At 35.7% G+C, this 25,326-nt stretch overlaps 1 long non-coding RNA gene across 1 annotated transcript in view; it reads left to right on the top strand.

The window, feature by feature from the left end:
• LOC132903798 (uncharacterized) overlaps nucleotides 1-22,005 on the top strand; it is a 67,290-nt gene extending 45,285 nt beyond the window's left edge. Inside the window, exon 3 of the long non-coding RNA XR_009657491.1 lies at nucleotides 20,555-22,005. This is a non-coding gene — a long non-coding RNA (uncharacterized LOC132903798). The remainder of the gene's footprint in view (nucleotides 1-20,554) is intronic.
• Nucleotides 22,006-25,326: the final 3,321 nt, after the last annotated feature.

The following is a 25,326-nucleotide window of genomic DNA, read 5'->3' as shown; positions in this document are numbered from 1 at the left end:
ATTAAATCGTCAAAAATCATCTATACGAATATATTGAGAACAGACGACCCCATGAACTACATATTTATTTTTTAAAGAAAATGTAGAATAAGAACTTTTTTCAGAACAGAGATTAATCTTAATTCATTCTTATGCTATATTTTTATAGTTTTATTATATACACAATGATTGTTTTCTATCAAAATAGTTCAATACTCATTTACCACAATATTTTTTCAAAAATATATCAAAAGCATAAAATTTTCATCAAAAATAAGTTTGGAAAACTCAGCAAGCGAGGTCGTCTGGCGCTCGCGCACCGTTACTTTGCAAGACGAATTAGATAAAACTATGAACCTCTCTCTCACTCATACACGCCTACCTCACTCCCCCAGAGACGGGCGCTAACTTTTAACGACCAAAATTTTTGATACTATGTCTGGTAGATAATTTTTTTTTCTATACTCTATTTAAAGTTTTTTTTAACCATTTATTCGTTATTAAAGTTAACTTACATGAAAAAAGGTTTTAACCGTTGGAAAAAGGAATAGGAAAACTCCATCTCTTCTCCACGTATGTTGTTAAATGCGACTAAAGGATAGGTTTGTAAACTTGGGATTCTTTTTTTAGGCGATGGGCTAGCAACCTGTCCCTATTTTGATCTCAATTCTACCATTAAGCCAAACAGCTGAACGTGGCCAGTCTTTTCGATACTGTTGGCTTTGTCTACCCCGCAAGGGGTAAATTTACGCCAAACCAAAAAAGTTGTCTTTAAGAGCAAATATTTTATATTCAATAATTTTATGGCTAAAATAATATGTAAGTAGTGTACAGGTAAATAATCCTACGCTAATATTAACAAAAGATTGTGATAAGTTGCAATTTTTATAGCAGCCCATAAAAGTGTTATGAAATTTTATGTATTTTACAATGTATTTCGACAAAGTTTATAAATGATGACGTAACGCCTTTTGTACTTAACAAATTGTAAATGTTATAATAAAAAATAAATAACGTGTAGTCATGCAATTACTAAAAACATTTCCACATAAAAAATCAAGTTTATAATTAAAACAGATACAATTTATTCAATAATTACTTCCTAATAAGTATTGGAATTAACAAAGGTAAGAAATTAAAACAACGGCCTCTGTGGCACAGCGATAGTACGCACTGTCTGTGCACTGGAGGTCCTGGGTTCGAATCCCAGCTAGGGCATGAGGAGAAAAGAACTTTTTCTGATTGGCCTGGGTCTTGGATGTTTATCTATATAAGTATTTATTAAAATATAGCATCGTTGAGTTAGTATCTCGTAACACAAGTTTAAAACTTACTTCGAGGCTAACTCAATCTGTGTAATATGTTCCGTATATATTTATTTATTTATATTTAATTATTAAAAATGATAAATCAAGGACTGGTATTAATTTTGTAACAATGACCCAGAATTAAGAATATGTGTTAATTCTATTTGTAAATGAAAACAGCTATTCAATTGAATGGAATAAAAATACTTTACTACAATTGATAACCTTGAAGAAAGCATGTGTGCTAAAGTTAAACTTTTTTTCTGTCACGGTTAGTGCGTACGTGCCACCAGTTTGAAATGGTATGTGTGAAACTGCATGCCTTTTTTTACCTCATTGCATTATTATGAGGTTTTGTCTTTACAAAGTTTTTAACGGTTTCTGAGTGATGTGTTGTTACAATATTAGAATGTTAATGTCACAAGAAGTCGTAAGATAGTCAATGTACTTACTGTGAACTTCTTCCTCTTGGATTTAGTCCCGTTTATATTCTCTCCTCTCTGGACAAGATCCCGGCAAGCACCCTTTTTACCGTGATACTGAATAGGGAGTCAGTTTTTTTACACGAAGTGAACTACCATTTGACGTCCGCAACCTTTTATTTTTAATGCAAGTTAATGTATTGCAATAATTACATAAATTTTTGAACGTCTGGATGTCTGTTATATATGACAATCAAAGATTTTGTAACTGTATCAAAACCTTGTGTGATAATTAAAGTATCAAAGGTTAACAAATATATTATGATTAGATCCTATTTAGTATTTTGATAATAAGGGTCATAAGTTCATTCTAATGAGTGTTTATTAGCGGTATCATTACCCCTAACTTTAGCGATAATCTGCTATAAACATAAATAATTCATTAACTTTTGTTATAAATCTTATGCAAATGTCAACATATATTGAAAAGCTGTCAAACGTAAGTCATTTTTGTCAATGACAGTAGACCTAGCAATATTCTATTTCAATATTGCCTTACTATATCAGACATTTAAGAATTCAATCGTTTATCAAATCTGTTTTATTTTAGAATTAAACAGAACTGGTTGGTTAGTATGTCATTATTTTGACAGGCTGTGTCGCATTGTCTAAATCGTTATAACAAATTTCCTACGTGAATGGGTATTGGAAAAAATTGTATGTTGATATTTATTTTTCACGTCACGCCTATACAAGTGATAGCATACATATATACATTCTGATTTTAGTTTATCCAATAAATATTATAAAACGTTTTATCAATTAAAATTGTATTATATGATATATATATATATATTGCTCTTGTAATATTTAAAGAATTTTTAGTCATATCTAACCGGAACACGTTGAAAACACGTAAACAAATGTCATTAAATCAATTAAAAGTATTTGTAGTCCATGAACGAACTGCTTTTAGCGTAAAATAGTAACAAACCTATAATTGTCTACAAACAGAAAATGGTCATTCATAAATTAACGTTGCCATGGCAACTGAAGTGCAAGCTACGTGCCTGCTTAAAATAGAATATGTATGCAAGTCTTCAATGTATTGTCAACAGCATTCTCAACTGTATTCTTAATGCTGTAAAGTTGTTTATTCAGTGATATACAATTTAAACAGTACATCAGTGGTAAATATAGCTACTAATTGACGTTAATCACACGATAAACGCGAAGGGGAGATTGGGAAAGTATGTTTTTATCAGCTTTTAATTGAAAAAGTTTGAAACGCTTATGATTAAATCTATGTGTATTTCAAAAATATGATATAGTATTTGTTGACATTTGCTGAAATATAAGTGGCACACGGTGGCTTAAATCAAACTAGCTGAGTCCCACGTCCAAGAATTTTAGTTTTTTCCATATTTTTAACCAAAATCAATAGGACTAAAAAAAAGAACAGGACCACTCCATCTCATTCCCATGGATGTCGTAAAAGGCGACTTAGGGATAGGCTTACAAACTGTTGGTTCCGTGTTTTGCATGATGGTACATCACAAATCTCTCCGCTCGATCGCCCAGGGACTAAAGAAAAGAATTCATTTAAAAAATAATCATGTGATATCCAGATTAAGTCGTGTGTGTGCAATTAAAAAAATTCTCATAGTACAGTTGACTGGATCATTTAATTGTAATACACTTGCCTGCCTTTTTACTAGGCTAGACTGTTAATTGTCTGGTTAAACCTATTAATACACGGCTAAAAATAACTCGGCCCTGTTGCTAACCGCAGCAGGTTTTCTGGTGTGTGTGAAGGTTGTCTGGTGTAATTTCAGTTTTTGTAGCGATGACGTCACAGGGATTGTATCAACTTTTTCTTGTAAAGCGAAACGCAAGTAGGTAATTATTTAATTTTTAATTTCGTTATGTAAGAATGTTATATTTCGAGTGTTCTCTATTTATTTAAAAGTATTAAATAAAGTCTTTAGAAAAATAAAAATAAAGACATTTAATGTTTTTATTTTTGACAGCTGTCAACAGTTGCACTATTACTCAAAAGTGTTAAAGTTGACAATAAAGAATTAAAAAACGTTAACTTACAGTTTATTTACAAAAAGCTTAAGAATCCCCTTTTGCTAGTGACGCTTCAAAATTGAATACATACTGTTTAAATTAAATTAACGAGCAATTCATTCATTTCAAAACTTGTTTAAACCAAACCCTGTAACCGGACATCTTTTTTTCGAAAAAAGCAATAATGACCCTACATTTCACTCTAAGTTATTGAAGCGCCTGAATTGAAAAAAAAATCGTAAAAAACATTCAAGTACCAAGACCAAGTGTGTCGCGGTACAGCGATCGAAATTCAAGTTTGGAGCAAAAAGTGTACCGCGGTGCGCGTGATATGCGTCTCTCTCTCTCGTGGGAGTTGTGATATTGTGTAAAAGGGACAGCTGCAGCCGTCGCCCGCGCCCACGTAAAAGAGGCCGGTACATTGAACTCACGACGGCGAGCGCTCGAAATATGCTGAGCAGAAACGAAACGGCGTAACGCGTTCGAAACTCAACGTAAATTTGAAATGATTTTAAATTTCGAACACCGGTCCTTGTAATCGTGGATCGTGGTGACACGCGAATCCGAACTTTTGAAAATCAAACAATTTTATTAGTTTTTTTTAAATGAAGGTCATTTTTGTGTAGTGATTATTTTATAAAAGAAAGGGTGGTTAAACGGTAAGTTTACTATTAGGCCTAAAAAGACATCTTCTTGCCTAAGCTGAGACTGGAATTCTAGGTTGTCTGACACGTTTCTCGACGAATCTAGGTTATTACCGTGACCTAGAACCTGGCTAGCCTAAGTCTAGATTTCGTTTAGGCCTAAACTGACAGTAAACAACGTGAAGGATAGTCAATTATTTGCAATTTTTATCACTTTTTATAATTACTTTATATACAGTTGCAATTATAATTATTATTTTTTTAAATCTTTAAAAAAATACTCGTCATAAATTGACTGACAAGATTAAGTCTAGTAACTATAATAGGTATCTATCTAAATAGGTATTTTTTAAGTAAACTTAAAAATACTATATTTCAGTATTTGGGTCCATTTTTGTAAATTCATTACATTTTTTATACCTATATTTCACCACAGCTCCAATACTCATTCATACATACATAAAATCACGCCTCTTTCCTGGAGGGGTAGGCAGAGATAATATCTTTCCAATATTCACAATCCAACAAAATAGGTATTAACTACTGGGTCTCTACATTCAGACTGTGTGTGTTAGCATCTTCCAATATTAGTCCCCTTGGCAAAGGTTGCAGGGGTCAAACTGACTTACTTAATCCAGAATCGTGGTCACAGACCCTGGGCTCCTCTCTAAAGAGGTGAAGATGTAACCAGGCCAGGAGGATCATAAAAAATCTGCCTTTCTTGTCATATCTCTATATTCTTATTCTACGTTTTATTTTACTTCCTTTAAATGCGCTTGTGCCTTTTTTATTTAGTTTTCTTAACAATTTTTAAAAAAATATATCTATAAATAAATGTGTTAATAGAAGTGACGAAGAGCAGCTGACCTTGTGAAATGATACTGGACCTTCTTGTGCCCATGTTATTAATAATTAAATTATTATATAACATAAATACCTACTTATATCAGAATGGGACAAATCTCATAAATTGAGCTAGCCCCAAAGTAAGTTCGGAACTTTTGGGAGGAGCACTTTAAGTACTATATTTTATTAATTTTGTAATATAAGTATACATATATGAAAAATATAACATGTGCTTATCAAAAAAAAACCTAACCAAAAAAAAAATAAAAAATAAAGTTTTTTTTTCTCTGACAAATGTTTGGTTTAGGAAAAGACAAAAATAAAAAAAACTTAGTTATATGGAATCTCGTTAAATGTCAAAACACAATTGGACCTAAGTAGGTAGGAACTTTGTGATATTCAAAAGGTCGTAAATATCATCTTACTTGCTTACATTAACCATTTTCTAAGCGGAAATAAATCTAAAAAGCAAGTACTAAATTGTACTGGGGCAAGATTTTTTTATATCTATTTTATTTGTCAGCTGAATGATCTAACAATAGCTGCCTGAAATGATTTTAAAAATTCAATAATTTCCATAATATTTTTCAAGCAATATAAATTCACAATTTTCAGTAAAGTATACTCAAAAGATCAGATATTAAATATATAAATATGTCTCAGTAATAGTTAAAAAAAATTAGTAATTAAAAAATATATATTCAACTCAGGAGCAAGGAAGGCGAAAAAAAGTCAATAAAGGTAACTAAAAAAATATTAAAAATTTAAGGTAGGATATCTTGTGTAAAATTAAATGTATAAATTTTATTTTGTTACTTATTAAATGTCGAAATCATACGAATATAATTATACAAATGATTGATGAATGGGCCTGCTGGAAGAAATTTCTCTAGAAATAAGTAGAGCCCTTGTACTGAATTTCTCTTTATTTTAAGTTTTATTCTTATTTTCCTTGATGTCTAATACATAAATTTATTAATAATAAATAAATGTAAAATCAAGAAAATAATTAATGTGGCAGATATTAAATTAACTGTTATCATTTAAATTAACTGTTATCATTTAAATGCCGTGTGGTTCCCGGCACCATTACAAAAGAATAGGACCACTCCATCTCTTTCCCACGGATGTCGTAAGAGCCGACTAAGGGATAGACTTGGGATTCCTCTTTAATGTAAATCCCTGCCAATCTAAGGTCTGCCGCGCCGATGGATGCATGGCTAGGGGCGAGCCTAGTCTCGAGCGTGCCACTTCCGCCATGGGGTTGGGCGACCCCCAGGTAATGGCTAGCCTTACCCTGGCATGCGGGGCTCTGCTGGGGCGGACAAAATTTTTCCCTAGCGTCTCGTGGGAATCGCATGGATGCAAATTTTTTGAAAGAGCACCTAGATGGCGGCGATGGTGTCCGCACCCCATCACGTCTCGTTCCCGGCGGGAGCGGTATGCGGTCTGCTGAAAGCCGCTTTGCGACGATGAATGTAAGAGGAGGAATGAAGGATAAGATTGAGGAAGTATGCCAGATGATGGATGAAAGACGTTTGGATGTGTTGTGCGTGAATGAAACGAAGCGGAAAGGATGCGACGCGACGCAGCACGGCCCTTACACGGCGTATTGGTCTGGAATTTCCAGTACCAGCCGAGGCTGTCAAGGGGTCGGTCTAATTCTTTCTGCACGAATGGCTGAGTGCGTGAATGAGTATGAGTGTGTCAGCCCTCGTCTTCTATGGATTAGGCTGAAAGTTGGAATCACTCGGATCTTCGTTCTAGGTGTTTATGCACCTTGGGATGTGGGTTCGAGGGGTACAACATCAGCAAAAAGCGAAAACGAGGAGTTCTGGAATAGTGTAAGAGAAGTATTGAAAGTTACCAAGCCAAATGAGAAGATTATTATGTTAGGTGATTTTAATGGATGGGTGGGTGTAAAGCGTGATGGATATGAAAAGGTGCTTGGTGCGTTTGGTGACGAAAAGGTGAATGATAATGGAAGAAGTGTATTAGAAATTTGTCTAGAGTGGGATCTTTTTGTGTCGAACTCAATGTTTCAACATAAAGAGATCCACACCTACACAAGAGTGGAAGGTATTTTAAAAAGTATGATAGACTTTGTGATTGTAGATGAAAGATTGAAGAACAAAGTGCTGGATACCCGTGCATATCGCGGTGCTGGCATTGACTCGGACCATTTACTGGTGATATCCCGGATAAGGGGTATCTTCAATCGCTGGCGGCACAGGGTAAGGGAGCAAACCAGCGCTTTGGAAAGAGTAAAAGTAGAAAATTTGCAAGATATGGATGTAGGTAAGAAGTATATTAATAGACTGAAGGATGAATTTGAAGATTTAGAGGAAATGAGCGATATTGAAGATGGATGGAAGGAATTTAAAAAAAGAATTGTGAAAGTAGCTGTTGAAGTGTGTGGTGTAAGTAGAAGAAGGAAAGGAAAAAATCACAAAAATGCGTGGATGAGTAAAGATGTGCAAGAACTTGTGCGATTAAAGAAGAAAGCATGGCTGGATTTGTTAGCAGCAAAAGCTAACTTAAGAATGCAAGAGGTTATAGATGAAGATGTGAATGAAGCACGTAAGGAATATAAGAAAATGAAAGATTTGGTTAAGAAAGCTGTGATTAGAAAGAAAGAAGAGTATAAAGAGGATTTTGATAAAAGGCTATCAGAAGACTTTCAGTCAAATCTGAAAGTATTCTGGAAATCCGTAAGGTCAGCCCGAGGAAATACTATAACCAGAGAGCTGACTAGGATCAGATGCCAGGATGGTAGCGTTGTGAAAGGAGAAGAATGTGTACTAAAGATATGGAAGGACTATTTTGAAAGTTTATTTGAAAAAAAGGAAGGAAATAAGAAAGATTTCTGCTATAGCGAAGAAAAAGAGAATGAGATGGAAGGCGAAATTGAAATGTTCGAAATTGTGGAAGCACTTAAGAGTATGAAAGCGGGAAAGGCTGCTGGGTGTGATAGAGTGTCGGTCGAGATGCTTAAAGCAGGAAAAGGCGTAGTAGCTTGTCAGTTGTACTGCCTTTTCAATTTGTGTTGGAGAAGCGGCCGAGTACCAAAAGATTGGTGTAAGGCTGTTATCGTGCCACTTTACAAAGGAAAAGGGTCACAGCTGGACTGCAAAAATTATCGTGGTATAAGCCTGCTTAGCGTCGTCGGCAAATTGTATGCTAAGGTATTGATTAATAGAGTCAGGAATGAAACTGATGACAAAATATGGGATGCTCAAGCGGGATTTCGAAAGGGAATGGGATGTACTGATCAGGTCTTTTCCTTGCGGTGCATAGCCGAAAAGTTTTTGGCCAAGAGTCGAAAAGTCTATTGCACATTCGTAGATCTGGAAAAGGCCTATGACAGAGTTGAGAGGAATGAATTGTGGTCAGCACTTTCTATGCATGGGGTGAGCAGTCTCTTAATACGAGCACTGAAATCCTTATATGAGGATTCGAGTGCTTGTGTCAGGATAAACGGAGCGCACACTGAGTGGTTTAAGATTGAGAAAGGCGTTAGGCAAGGATGTGTTGCGTCACCGTGGCTGTTCAACCTATTTATGGATAGCTGTTTGACAGATTTGAAAGAGTCTAAAAGTGGATTAAGGATGAATGAGTTACTCGTCAAATGTCTGCTCTATGCCGACGATCAGGTTATACTGGCGTCATCAGCGGAGGAGTTACAGGAGATGGTAAACTGTATGCATGAAGCTTTAAAAGAGAAAGGAATGAAAGTGAACGTAAGTAAAACTAAAACACTGGTTTTTGAAATGGAGAAAGAAATGACAGCATGTAATATTTTGATTGGAGGAGAAAAAGTGGAGCAAGTGAAAGAGTTTGTATATCTAGGATCAAAGTTTACATCAGATGGCAAGTATGATAGTGATATTGAAAGGAGAGTGAACGCGGGGAACATGGTGAATGGAGCTTTGCATGCCTTTATGAGCAGTCAGAAACTATCCAAAAAGGCTCGACTGGCTGTGCACAGGGGCGTGTTGGTCCCGACATTAATGTATGGGAGTGAAAGTTGGGTATGGCAAAAGAAGCATGAAAGCAGAATAAATGCAGTGGAAATGAGAGCGTTAAGGAGTATGATGGGTGTGAAATTGAGTGACAGGATAAGGAACAGCGTGATAAGGGAATGTTGTGATGTGAAAGAAGATGTAGTTACAGGAATAGAAAAGGGTATGTTAAGATGGTTCGGTCATGTGGAGAGGATGAATGAAAGCAGGTTGACTAAGCAGATATACAAGGAGAGTGTGGAGGGAAAGGTCGGAGTGGGAAGACCTAGACGAACGTATCTTGATCAAATTAAGGACGTCCTGGTAAAGGGTCAGGTCAAAAGTACCCGAAACCGCCGAGCTTGTATGAAGAGAGTTATGAATGTGGACGAAGCGAAAGAAGTATGCAGAGATCGTGGCAAGTGGAAAGAGGTAGTCTCTGCCTACCCCTCCGGGAAAGAGGCGTGATTTTATGTATGTATGTGTATGTATGTTATCATTTATGCATTTGGCTCTGTCTACCCCGATTAGCCATTATCTCTAGGTATGTATGTATCCTTAACACTTAAATATAAAAATTGAGATTTTACACATAAAGAAGAATGGTCAATAATATTCTAGAAAATAAAAAAACAACACCACTGAAAACTTTTTAAATAATAAGGTTAATTTAAATCAGTTTTTTACAAAATAAAATATAATTTGATAAAAAAAATACAACTCATTTCATTTGTTAATGAAACAAACATCTATAACGTCTGTAACTCTTACTGGGTAGACAGAGCCAATGGTCACAGCTCTCGGAGGCCACGTCTAGCTAAATCTTAATAATAATTATATTAAAAAATTTTCTTTATAAATGATTCAATTAAAAGTTAAATTCTCACATTATAACACATTAACCGATATGTAAAAATAGAAATAAAAATTAAATGAAATTAAATGTTGGACTAGATAGTCCAACATTTAATTTTGATGGACTAGATAGTCCAACATTTAATTTTGATGGACTAGATAGTCCAACATTTAATTTTGATGGACTAGATAGTCCAACATTTAATTTTGATGGACTAGATAGTCCAACATTTGAAACAATTTCGCAAAATACCATTTAGTCACATTTTTATGTCACGTCACATAACACAGCCAGCGTATCTTTTTCATATTTTGTTTCAATTTGTCGAAAAAAATATATTACTTAAAATATAAATTCATACAAAATAACTATGTCAATTAAAAAATATATATACATTTTTGTAAACAAAAGCATATCGAAAAATAACTTTGAGTCACATTTTATTTGTTACGTCACATAATATAGCTAGCTTCTTTTTTTTATATTTTTTAAGTAAAAAAAATCATATTTGTCGAATAAAAGTATATTTATACAATAGGTACCTATATAAAAATATCCATAAAATTCATACAAAAACGCATAAATAAAAAAAAATATGATTTGTCCTTGAAAAACGTCACGCATGTAGCGTTCGTATAATTATTTATAAAAGTAGTGGTAGTTTTTTTGATGTTTTCAAAAAGTAGTGGTTTTCTTTTAGAATAATGATGGACTTACAAACCATATCACGAGCGATGAAGGGACTAAGGACAAGGAAATATTTCTTTTTTTAGTGACTTAATGTCAGTGAAACCTAAAATTCAAATACTTTGAATTTTAGGTTTCACTGGCAGGCATAGATATTGCGAGTACTAAAATTAAAAGAAATTAAAATATCTTGATAAAGAAATTTTATTCTTATTATTAAATGATGTTACGACCGAAAATATGTATTGACCGATTTTTACATAAATACATAAAGTCACGTCTTTATCTCTTGCGGGGTAGACAGAGCCAGCAGTTTTGTAAAACTGAAAGCTCACTTTCAGCTGTATGGCTTAACCTTAATGATGGAATTGTGATTCGAAAAATGACAAATTGCTAGCCCATGCATCCCTTACTTGCCCTTTACGACGTCTATAGGAAATAAAAATCTAAATTGCCGGGAACCATACGGCACAGATTTATTATTATTAAAAATATATAATTAAATTATAATGAAATAAATATAAATTATAATTAAAATGTATAATTAAATTGATTGATGTGTGTGTGATTTCAAATCATCAATATCAATACATATAACAAAATAGTAAAAAACTTTTGTCTGTATATTGAATATAATTCCAAAAAAATAATTTATTATGTACTAAGAAAAAAATAGTAACCGTGCATGAATTTGAAAAAAAAAACCTCTGTCTGTTTGTATGTTTATATGTTTCTTTGTACTCACCCTAAACTTCGGAACTACTGAACGTATTTGAATGAAACTTTTTGTTAAATAGCTTTTATTCCTGGCCAACATATGAGCATTTTCTTTTGGCGAAAAAAATTGAAGATTTTGATCATGTTATGTGGAAGCTAAAGAGAGCTACTCTGCAATAGGTATGTACGGAATACATACATTCATACATTTGGTCACGTCTATATCCCTTGCGGGGTAGACAGAGCCGACAGTCTTGAAAAGACTGAATGGCCACGTTCAGCTATGTACGGAAACTTGAATAAATTTTATAACCTTAACCTTTGTTTTTTCAATAACACGCAAACGAAGTTCCAGGCAACAACTAGTATTCAATATTTAATGACAACTAAAAATATATAATGACTAATTTATTGAGTATTATTAAAAATAAAAAAATCTATTATAAAATTATAATTATATAATGACTTAAATATATATAAGTATCTATCTAATCAATTGTTTATTTATTGTAGTTTTTATTATTGTTTATTATAATTATTTTATTTTGTATTTTGTGTAGGTATAAATATATGTACCGTGTGGTTCCCGGTACCACTAAAAAAAAGAATAGGACTTCTCCATCTCGTTCCCATGGATGTCGTAAAAGGCGACTAAGGGGTAGGCTTATAAACTTGGGATTCTTCTTTTAGGCGATGGGCTAGCAACCCGTCACTATTTGAATCTCAATTCTATCATTAAGCCAAACAGCTGAACGTGGCCTATCAGTATTTCAAGACTGTTGGCTCTGTCTACCCCGTAAGGGATAAAGACGTGATCATATGTATGTATGTATAAATATATTTATTTAGTTTGACCCCACACAAAGTTCTCTGTCAGACCCAATGGTTGACTGGTAGATAATGCTTCTAGCATTAAATCCGCTAATTGTGCTATACATTTGTATTTTGTACAATAAAGTTTAAAAAATTTAATAATCATTCTGTTATATATGTTCACGTCTATATCCCTTGCGGGGTAGACAGAGCCAACAGTCTTGAAAGGACTGAATGGCCACGTTCAGCTATTTGGCTTAATGATAGAATTGAGATTCAAGTAGTGACAGGTTGCTAGCCCATCGCCTAAAAAAGAATCCCAACTTTGTAAGCCTATCCCTTTCGAATATTTTTAATATTAACTTACTCAATCTTCTTGAAATTTTTTGTATTAATTAAGAGTCTGGAGAAGGTCATAGGGTACTTTCCATCTCAACAATTGTTCCCGTGGGAATTGCGATGAACCTATATTTTTTTGGGATTCTTCTTTTAGGTGAAGGGCTAAGGGCACCTGTCACTATTTTTCTGAATCTCACTTCTACTTTAAAGCGAACAAAACTGAACGTGGCCTATCAGTCTCTCTCTCTCATTTCGGCGTATGATTTTCGTATATGTATGTATGTATCAGATTCAAGACTGTTGGCTCTGTCTTCCCCACAAGCGATATAGACGTGACTATGTAGGTACCTTTGTATCAGATTCACGACTGTCGGCTCTGTCTTCCCCGCAAGGGATATAAACGTCACTATATGAACCTACGATGTATCAGATTCAAGACTGCCGGCTCTGTCTTCCCCGCTAGGGATTATAGACGTGACTATATGTATATATGTATCAGATTCAAGACTGTCGGCTCTGTCTTCCCCGTAAGGGATATAAACAAACGTGACTATATGTATCAGATTCAAGACTATTGACTCTGTGTTCCCCGCAAGGTATATAGACGTGACTATATGTATGTATGTATGTATCAGATGCCCTGACCTGTATTTAGTTGCTGACTGGCGCTGCCTTTTTACACGTACGGATGAACTCAGATCGTGTCATTGTCTCACGGCAAGTTTCCATTGCACCTATAAGATACGGGAATCATAATGAAATTTGGCTAGCAACGTGTCACTTTATTTTTTTTAGATTTAATTCTTTCGTTATTAATAACTAAGGGATAGTTGTTTTTAACATACATATACATACATGTGGGAATGAAAGTAAAACAGTGCGGAATTATATCGTAAATCTTCTTATTTTATTGGACTTCTTAGAAACACATCTTATAACGTCTTACATCGTACCACAGACTCACTATTCTATATCTATATCATGTCACGTCTATATCCCTTGCGGGGTAGACAGAACCAACAGTCTTGAAAAGATTGATGGGCCACGTTCAACTATTTGGCTTTAAGATAGAATTGAGATTCAAATAGTGACAGGTCGCTAGCCCGTCGCCTAAAAGAAGAATCCCAAGTTTATAAGCATATCCCTTAGTCGCCTTTTACGACATCCATGGGAGAGAGATGGAGTGGTCCTATTCTTTATTCTATCGGTGCCGGGAACCACACGGCACTAACAATAAGTTAATGACAATTTTCTCGTATCGTGCGACAACGGGCATGCGCACGCGCAGCCCGGTAGCCGCTCGACCGGTCGCGGTTCGGTGTGACTCAGAGAGGGGGGGGGGAGGGGGACGGGGGGCGAGATAATTTCGAATATAAGTGATTCTGCACTGCAAATATAAATTTGGAACACACAAAAAAAAACCGTGTGGTTCCTGGGCACCAATAGAAAAAAAGAATGGGACCACTCCATCTCGTTCGCGTGGATGTCGTGAAAGGCGACTAAGGGATAGGCTTATAAGCTTGGGATTTCTCTTGTAGGCGATAGGCTAGCAACCTGTCACTATTTGAATCTAAATTCCAACATAAAGCCATGAAGCTGAACGTGGCCTACCAGTCTTTTGAAGATTGTTGACTCTATTTACCCCGCGAGGGATATAGACGTGACTATATGTATGTATGTCACATACACAATGTATGTATGAACATAGTGCCGTGTGGTTACCGCCACTAAAAATTGGACCACTCCATATTTTTGTCGTAGACGGCGACTAACGGCGTTGCCGCTAAGTTTATAAGCCTACCCCTTAGTCGCCTTTTACGACATCCATGGGAGAGAGATGGAGTGGTCCTATTCATTTTTTCTATTGGTGCCCAGGAACCACACGGCACACTGTTCGTCTTGTGTATTAATTGTTTTACGACAGTAAATCGAATTTTTATTGACTCAATCGGTTATTGCAATAGGTTAATAATTCACAGACAGTTTTTTTTTGGTAATGTCACGGCCGAGGTTAAATGTAGATTACTATAGAATGCCCGCGACTACGCTAGCGTGAAACTGAAATATGTACGTACATACATATAATCACGTCTATATCCCTTGCGGGGTAGACAAAGCCAACAGTGTTGAAAAGACTTATAGGCCACGTTCAGCTGTTTGACTTAATGATAGAATTGAGATTCAAATGGTGACGGAAATACGTATATACATATAATCACGTCTATATCCCTTGCGGGGAGACAAAGCCAACAGTGTTGAAAAGACTAATAGGCCACGTTCAGCTGTTTGACATAGCAATAGAGTTGAGATCCAAGTAGTAACAGGTTGTTAGCCTATCGCCTAAAAGAAGAATTCTAAGTTTATAAGGATCTCCATGGATGTCGTAAAATGCGACTAAGGGATAGGCCCTAAGTCGCCTTTTACGACATCCATAGAGACCATTGTCAAAGGCTTACCCCGGGCTCCTCTCCAGAGTGGTGAGGATGCAACCGGGACTAAAGCCAGGAGGAATTAGGACAGCCATGCAGTTGAACAATGCCTGGCAGTCTATGCGAGAATGTTGACTCTGTCTACCCCGTAAGGGATAACACGTGTTTATATGTATGTATGTAAGAATTTAAGACAACATAAAAAGCTCTCAAAGCTCGTTGATGTCTTTTGCTTTAAAGAAATAGCTTTCTTAAGAAAGCTTCGTGTAAGCGTAACGTGTTAGTTGAAGCTCATAATACATACATGTAATCACGTCTTTGTTCCGTGCGGTGTAGACGGAGCTAAACAGTCTTGAAGTGACTGATAGGCCACGTTCAGCTGTTTGGCTTAATGGTAGGTATCTTATGTATAAAATTCTCGTGTCACAATGTTCGTTCCCGTATTCCTCCGAAACGGCTTGACCGATTCTCATGAAATTTTGTGAGCATATTGAGTAGGTCAGAAAATCGGCCTACAACTATTTTTCATACAGTTAGTTCGTATATATTTTTTCGTGGATGACGTAAAAGGCGACCAAGGGATATGCTTTTAAATTTAGGATTTTTCTTTAAGGCAATGGGCTAGCAACCTGTCACTATTTGAATCTCAATTCTATCATTATGCCAAACAGCTGAACCTTCTTGATATACGCCATAGCAAATTTTTTGTTTGTTTGTTTGAACACGCTAATCTCAGGAACTACTGGTTCGAATTGAAAAATTCTCTTTGTGTTGAATAGACCATTTATCGAGGAAGGCTTTAAGCTATATAACACCACGCTGCAACTTTAAGGAGCAAATAAATAATGGAGAATGTGACAAAAAACGGCGAAAATTATTCACCCTCGAGGGCTTCAATGATGCCCAAAATAACTATTCCACGCGGACGACATCGCGGGCACGGCTAGTGTAAAATATAATTTTTATTGTCAAATATTTTTATATTATGTCCAATAATATAGTAATTTTAAACTGATAATTTCTCTCCTTTTTTCTCCTTCTATCTTCTGTAGGAATAACTAAAAGCTTTGCAACTATAAATCTGTGTAGCAAGTGTCTACCCCGCAAGGGATATAGACGTGATTATATATCTGTATTTTAATGCAGAACATTCACAATTTTCGTCTTTGCTTTGAATACAATTCATTCCAAACGAGGGCAACACTGCGCCATTGGAAAATGTGAAATGGCTCTTAAATATACTAATGTTAACAAAAAATCGATCACCCATACATGTTGCTAAACCTTTGTAATCCACCCCGCCAATCGGATCGGTCCGTGAAACCCCACCCCCTGTCCCCAAGGGGTAGGAAGAAAGGGTGAATCGATAGGGTGAAATTTATAAAAAGGCCGATGGAATTTCTTTTATTCAAATACTTTTTTTGTATTTCACACCCGTTAATTCATTTCCGTGCCGTGTGGTTCCAACAGAAAAAAGAATAGGACCATTCCGTCTCTTTCCCCGTAGATGTCGTAAAAGGCGACTAAGGGATAGGCTTATGAACTTATAAACTTGTGATTCTTCTTTTAGGCGACGGGCTAGCAACCTGTCACTATTTGAATCTCAATTCTATCATCAAGCCAAAAAGCTGAACGTGGCCTATCAGTCATAATTTTACATAACATATAATCACATCTATATCCCTTGCGTGGTAGATAGAGCCAACAGTATTTTCAAAACTGAAAGACCATTATCAGATGTATGGGTTAATGATAGAATTGAGATTCAAATAGTGACAGGTTGCTAGCCCATAGCCTAAAAGAGGAATCCCAAGTTTATAAGCATATCCCTTAGTCGCCTTTTACCACATCCATGGGAAGAGATGGAGTGTTCCTATTCTTTTTGTATAAGTGTCGGGAATCACACGGCTGAAGACGATGTAATAAATAAATATATACGGGACCAATTACACTGATTGAGTTAGCCTCGAAGTAAGTTGGAAACTTGTGTTACGAGATACTAACTCAACGATACTGTATTTTACGAGTATAGTATAATACTTATATATAGATAATGTCAATGGCTGAAGTACCTATGTCAAGTTACTTTGTATTCAACTGTACGGAGATTACTAGGAAAGTCTAATTCTAAGATTTTCTAGTTAGAATATTAGCCAGGTATTAATTATCTTGTAGGCGATTGGATAGCAACCTATCACTATTTGAATCTCAATTCTATCATTACTAAGTCAAATAGGTGAACGTGGCCATTCAGTTTTTTCAAGACTGTTGGATCTGTCTACCCCGCAAGGGATATAGACGTGACCATATGTATCAAATGTATGTATGTACCACTCCATCTCGTTCCCATGGATGTCGTAAAAGGCGACTAAGGGATAAACTTGGGATTCATCTTTTAGGCGATGGGCTAGCTACCTGTCACTATTTGAATCTCAATTCCATCATTAAGCCATACCTACAGCTGAACGCGGCCTTACAGTTTCAAGACTGTCGACTCTGTTAGCCCCGTAAGACGTAACGTAAAAGTGAGCATCCCTTCGCTCGTTCTTACAGAGTTAAGATGAACCCGGCCATCGACCTCTAACTTAGCAGAATAATGTGTGTGTGTGTGCGGGCCAGACGGCGGTGTAAAGATGTGTGTGTGTGACTGTCAAGGGTAGAATTGTTTCGGAGATCGGAAACAATTTGTTTGATAAAATACATACATCCATAGTTAGTGCCGTGTGGTTCCCGGTACCAATACAAAAAAGAATAGGACCACTCCATTTCTTTCCCATGGATGTCGTAAAAGGCGACTAAGGGATAGGCTTACATACTTGTGATTCTTTTTTTAGGCGATGGGCTAGCAACCTGTCACTATTTGGATCTCAATGCCATCATTAAGCCGAGCAGCTGAACGTGGCCATTCAGTCTTTTCGGGACTATTGGCTCTGTCTACCTCGTAAGGGATATATACGTGACTATATGTATGTTTGTACATAGTTAATATTTTGATTGGAGGAGAAAGAGTTGAGCAAGTGAAAGAGTTTGTATATCTAGGATCAAAGATTACATCAGATGACGAGTGTGATAGTGATATTGAAAGGAGAGTGAACGCGGGGAACATGGTGAATGGAGCTTTGCATGCCTTTATGAGCAGTCAGAAACTATCCAAAAAGGCTCGACTGGCTGTGCACAGGGGCGTGTTGGTCCCGACATTAATGTATGGGAGTGAAAGTTGGGTATGGCAAAAGAAGCACGAAAGCAGAATAAATGCAGTGGAAATGAGAGCGTTAAGGAGTATGTTGGGTGTGAAACTGAGTGACCGGATAAGGAACAGCGTGATAAGGGAATGTTGTGATGTGTAAGAAGACGTAGTTACAGGAATAGAAAAGGGTATGTTAAGATGGTTCGGTCATGTGGAGAGTATGAATGAAAGCAGGTTGACTAAGCAGATATACAAGGAGAGTGTGGAGGGAAACGTCGGAGTGGGAAGACCTAGACGAACGTAACTTGATCAAAATAAGGACGTCCTGGCAAAGGGTCAGGTCAAGAGTACCCGAAACCGCCGAGCTTGTATGAAGAGAGTTATATGAATGTGGATGAAGCGAAGGAAGTATGCAGAGATCGTGGCAAGTGGAAAGAGGCAGTCTCTGCCTACCCCTTCGGGAAAGAGGCGTGATTTTATGTAGAAGAAGCCTTCACCTGGTTGGCAGGGCCTGTCGTCATAAAATTAAAAGGCAAAAAGAATTCATCATGAAACCATACAGCACAGAACGTTTCAGTTCGCTCAGTTTCAAAGCCTTTCAGCTAGTCTAGTTTATTGTACGTATCTAAGTAAAATCGTCGAGTCTTTGACATTAATGTACTCGTAATTTTGAGAACACCATGTGAATGATATTATCGGTGTGTGAGTGTGTGAGACATCGCGACGTTGTCACACGACCGTCGTCTGGGGTTATTATGTGTGTGTGTGTGCGTGTGTATGTGTGTGAATTGTGAGAGTTAGAATGTGTGCAGTTGAAAAAATTGTCTGGCTGGATTTTACATACATACATACTAATTATCACGTCTATATCCTTTGCGGGGTAGACGGAGCCAACAGTCTTGAAAAGACTGAGAGGCCACATTGAGCTTTTATTTGGCTTAATGTTAGAATTGAGATTCAAATAGTGACAGGTTGCTAGCCCGTCGCCTATAAGAATCCCAAGTTTATACGCCTATCCCTTAGTCGCCTTTTACGAGATCCATGGGAAAGAAATGGAGTGGTCCTATTAATTTAGCTTATGGCTTCTTACATACAAATCTAGTATATATATTACAATTTCAGTCCACTAGCTCAGTCTTCTATCGACCTTAAAACCCAGACAGCGTACCTGACCTAGCTCAATAGCCGATGTTGTCGTAGGTCAGGGCCCTCAGCTGTTTAGCGAAAACTAACATACGTACATATGTTTAGAAAAAAGATATTTGACTTGTCATAAATGCATTTTTACTTACATATTAAATTTTATATTGTGGTTTGACTATGCATACATACATACATATGGTCACGTCTATATCCCTGGCGGTGTAGACAGAGCCGACAGTCTTGAAAAGACTGAATGGCCGCGTTCAGCTTAATCATAGAATTGTGATTCAAATAGTGACAGGTTGCTAGCCCATCGCATAAAAAATAATCCCAAGTTTGTAAGCCTATCCCTTAGTCACCTCTTACGACATCTATGGAATAGAGATGGAGTGGTACTATTCTTTTTTGTATTGGTACCGGGAACCACATGGCACTTTGACGATGCATTGGGTTGTGTATTGTGTTTTTAACAATATAAATATACATATAATCACGTCTTTTAACGACATATACATATATCCCTGGCGGTGTAGACAGAGCCAACAGTATTAAAAAGACTGATAGGCCACGTTCAGCTTTTTGGCATGGTGACAGACTTGAGATTCAAATAGTTACAGGTTGCTAGCCCATCGCCTAAAAGAAGAATCGTTAGTTAATAAGCCTATCCCTTAGTCCCCATTTACGATACCCATAAAGTGTGAGGAGGAGTGGTCCTATTCTTTTTCTTTATCGATGCCGGGAACCACACTTTTGTAATGTAACTTGTAAATCTAACTAGATTTTACAATCCAATTATAAGGTTATTTTCAAATTGGATTCCAATAGGTTTCAATTTATTTTTGACTTAACAATTTCTGTTTTATTATTTTTGCGTTTTTAAAAAAAGATAAATTAGCAATTCGCTTATTTCCCTTTTTTTTAAGGAATTTCTTTAACGACAACACTGATTCTTTATAAATAATAAAAAAAAAACCTTAATTAAACACAACACGAAATGGCTCTGCCTACCCCGCAAGGGTTACAGACGTGATTATAAGCATGTATGTGTGTACTCTTAATTCATTTTTAATAGGTACCTATACTTAGTAACATTTAATTATATTTGTTTCAGATTCGAATATGGGGGGAAAAGAGATGGAATGAATACCTACTGGATCATACAAAGGCAAGCAAATTTTAAGTATTTTAATTCTTATCAATTAAGAGATATATATAATAAATATAAATTATATACGGGACAAATTACACAGATTGAGTTAGCCTCGAAGTAAGTTCGAGACTTATGTTACGAGATACTAACTCAACGATACTATATTTTCTAATAAATACGAGGTCTGACTATTAAATAACGAGACTGCTTAAGAAAAAGAGTTTTATTTTAAAAAATATTCTACAATCGAATGCTCCCCTTCAATATACTCCCCTTCCCTCGCCTCATCATGCCCTAGCCGGGATTCGAACCCTGGACCTCCTGTGTCACAGACAAGCGTATTACCGCTGCGCCACAGAGGCCGTCAAGAAGAAAATTAACCAATGCTCTTTGGCGAGGATAAACATCGTGAAGAAACCTGCACATTCAGGCAACTAGATGTGTAACCATGGATCCAATAAGGGTTAGGTTTATTTACAAAGCCTGCGGAGGTCAGATTCGTGTAAAAACCTGACACACCCAATCCAGGATCTATGGTCAAAGGCATAACCCGAGCTCCTCTCCAGAGTGGCGAGAATGCAACCGGGACTAAAGCCAGGAGGAATTAGACTTTATTCCTGCATATACGTCTTTCGCTGTAGGTTGTTTGACATTATGACCTGATACATACATACACATACATGCATATGGTAACGTCTATATCCCTTGTGGGGTAGACAGAGCCAACAGTCTTGAAAAGACTGATCGGCCACGTTCAGCTATTGGGCTTAATGATAGAATTGAGATCCAAATAGTGACAGTTTGCTAGCCCATCGCCTAAAAAAAGAATCCCAAGTTTGTAAGCCTATCCCTTAGTCGCCTTTTACGACATCCATGGTAAATAGATGGTACTATTCTTTTTTTTTTATTGGTGCCGGGAACCACACGGCACTATGACCTGATCTTTTACCAAAACGTCCACATTGATCAAGAAACCTTCCCCTTAGGACCCATATTCTCCATAGATACCATTTGGACAATAAAGATGATGAAATAAACTGGGAACAAACTAAAACTGTGCCAATAGGTTCAGTACAAAGAATTTCTTGATTTTATCGGCGTCAGTGAACTGAAAATCTACAAACTAAACGCCTAAATATATCTCCAACATTACCATTTGAAATTAAATTGTAAATTGTTAATTTTAGAGTCGAAATTCCTTCGTAATATAGATTATTTCTGGCATGTTGGCATCACTGATTTGTGTCTGCGAATTATTTTTATTTAGTCTGTCCCGAATCGTGGCGCGGGAAGATTGTGCCGGTGTCGGTGAGAGAGCGCGCGAAATTTTATAACCTCAATGTTGCGTGATTTTTGTGTGTGTGAAATGTGATTGTGTTTTGTGCGTGTTTTCTAGGAATTAATGACTTTATGTAAGTAGAAATGTGTAGAGTGTTGGTTATTACAAATTGCTCTATTTTTATTTATTTACAATTACATACTTCTTTATTTTTTTTTTGGAAATATACTTTTTTTGTATTAACCTACATGATTTGAAATTGAGTATTCTCTAACTTTTTCGAAATAAGAAAATACCTAATCGAAATATCTTTTTTTTTTCAAAAATATTTTTTTAACAATCATGTTAACATGAAACTTTTTGGTGTACGTTTAAGTTTGTAAACATTAACAAAAAAATAAATAAAGTTTAGTTTTGTATGTGTTCAAATGAATAATTCATAGATCTCACATTTAGTTGATATTTTCGAATCGTTAATATAAGTTTTTTTATTATCTTACATTTAATTTATCATTTCGGAATTAGCATAATTTAAAGAAAAACTACTTATTACAAAAATGATGATTACGAATTACAATTAAATTTACAAGTTGCATTGTATTGATAAATTGCATTTTTTTTAAACGTTCATAGGTATATATAGGTACTACTTATTTTTTATATTTTATTTCAGCCTAGATTATTTATATTCGGAAATTAGTTGGAAAAATACACAATTTTCTTACATTTTCTTTGAATTGAAATTGCATAAACATATTGTTTGTGGAATTAACTCTTATCTAAGCTATAAATTAAATATTAAGATAAAATTAAATTAAAACATTGCTATATATGAAATATTAAAACATACCTAATATTACATCAATTTCTATTTGTTATGTTTAAATTGGATAAAAATAAAATGTTTAATAAATATTTATATTATATAAATGTTTTATTAGGTATATTTTCTCTAAGAATATAAAATATACATAACATACATACCTACTTACATATAATCACGTCAATATCCCTTGCGGGGTAGACAAAGCCAACAGTCTTGAAAAGACTGATAGGCCACGTTCAGCTGTTTAGCTTCATTGAGACTCAAGAAGTGACAGGCTGCAAGCCCATCATCTTAAAGAAGAATCTCAACTTAAAAAGCCCTAAACCTAAGTCCCCTCTTACGACATCCATGGAAAATAAATAACATTGAAAAGTATATCGTACTGAAATAATTACAAAAAGAAGAGAATGACATTGTAGAGTCTGTTGTTCATCCCTTGTCGATTTAAAAGTCACTCAATCTTCAATGCAGGTTGGCTGGAAGAGATCCTACTCAGGGATAAGTCCGCCTTTGTACTGTACTGTTTTATATTTGTAATGTACTCCTTTAGTGAACGATAAAGCATTTACTTACTTACTTCAAATTGCTCAAAAAAGGTACAATAAATTTTGATTGTGTACTTGATAATAATACAATCTTTTTAAGACTGTTAATTCTGTCTATCCCGTAAGGAAAAAAAGTGATTTTATATATGCACTCGTAAACAAGATATACATACATGTATTATTTTCAGTTTCTTACAAAATTACGCAGTTCAGACTTATTAAGAATAATGATTGAATTAATATAATTATGCAATTTTTAATTTACACAAACAAACTTTGAATTTAATTACTTTTAATTTTTAATTATTTTTTTTAATTGGATTTTGTGATTTAGAGTCACGTATCTCAGGAGGCAATGAACATAGGTTATATGTATTAAAAAAAAAAACAAATGTATTTTGATCAAAATCAACCAAAAAAAAAAAACTTTTAACACAATCGCTTTTTTAATCATACAAAAAAAAATCCGTTGAACTGTTACAAATTGGCAGATTAAAAAAAAAACCTTTTAAAGTAAAAAAAAAAAAATTGCATTGTGTCACCCCTTGCAGTCAGTCAGATGGTGGAATTGAACCCAATACCCTTTTTCATTCGACAATGGGATACAATGTCAATAAAATCAATACGTATTTGGCGTGACGGAGTTTGGTAAGCGACATTTGGCACGTCCGGTTGAGGGATGGGTCGCGATCAACCTTTTTAGTCGTAATTTTTTTTAAGTGTATCTTTTTGGCAAAGGAAAATGAAATTGTAAGTAGAATGAATGAAATCTGGCAAGAGATATGATATATAAAAATATTTTTCATTCAAACAATCAAAAAATTCAAACATGTAAGACCACGTTCGGCTGTATGATAAATAAAATAAATATATACGGGACAAATTACACAGATTGAGTTAGCCTCGAAGTAAGTTCGAGACTTGTGTAACGAGATACTAACTCAACGATACTATATTTTATAATAAATACTTATAAAGATAAACATCCAAAACCCAGGCCAATCAGAGAAAGTTCTTTTCTCATCATGCCCTGGCCGGGATTCGAACCCAGGACCTCCGGTGTCACAGACAAGCGTACTACCGCTGCGCTACAGAGGCCGTCAAATGATAGAATTGAGATTTTATTAATGGCAGTGTAAAACTTTTAACAAACTGAAGAAGGTTTGACACTTTAAAATGGAACTACTCCTTTCCTTTGCATATCGTTAAAGGCGACTAAGGGATAGCTTATAAACTTGGGATTCCTCTTGTAGGAGATGTAGTAGCAATCTGTTACTCTTTCAATCTCAATTCCATTATAAAGCCTTAAAGCACAGCTGAACCTTTCAGTCTATTTAAACTGTTGGCTCTGTCTACCCCGGAAGGGATATATACTTAACTATGTATGTATGTATGTATTTTCTTATACGAAGGATAGCATCCGGTCAATAACTCGTTGTCCAAAAACTCTGTATTTAATTAAGCCATTAAGATATACGTGACCTCTGTCTATCCCTTAAGAGATAAACATGTAAGATTTACAATAAAAAACACACACACCTCACCTTTTTGTGCTGTGTGGTTCCCGGCAGTGCCGTGTGGTTCCCGGCACCAGTACAAAAAAGAATAGGACCACTCCGTCTCTTTCCCATGAATGTCGTAAAAGGCGACTAAGGGATAGGCGTACAAACTTGGGATTCTTTTTTTAGGCGATGGGCTAGCAACCTGTCACTATTTAAATCTCAATTCTATCATTAAGCCAAATAGCTGAGCGTGGCCTAGCAGTCTTTTCAAGACTGCCGGCTTTGTCTACCCCACAAGGGATATAGACGTGACCATATGTATGTATGTATGTACCTCTCCTTTGCGCGGTGCATCAAAACTTATCATACTGGAAATATCGCAAAAATGCATTCAGCTGCATTTGCTCTAGTGTAATTTTGAACCTTATCGCTAACGGTACAAGACTTTTAATCTTTCTATTGTGCCAAAGGGGTTTTTTTAGTGAAAGGGATGGCAACGACAATGAGACTCTTCTTTTTTTGTAGTTTTTTAAAAGTTTTTTTTTTTCACTTATTCACTTTTGCAATTTTTTGAGTTAAAG

This window comes from Amyelois transitella, chromosome 30 (assembly GCF_032362555.1).
Source record: "Amyelois transitella isolate CPQ chromosome 30, ilAmyTran1.1, whole genome shotgun sequence".
NCBI classification, from domain to species: domain Eukaryota; kingdom Metazoa; phylum Arthropoda; class Insecta; order Lepidoptera; family Pyralidae; genus Amyelois; species Amyelois transitella.
Note: the sequence above shows the minus strand (reverse complement) of the source record. Positions and strands in the feature narration are given on the sequence as shown.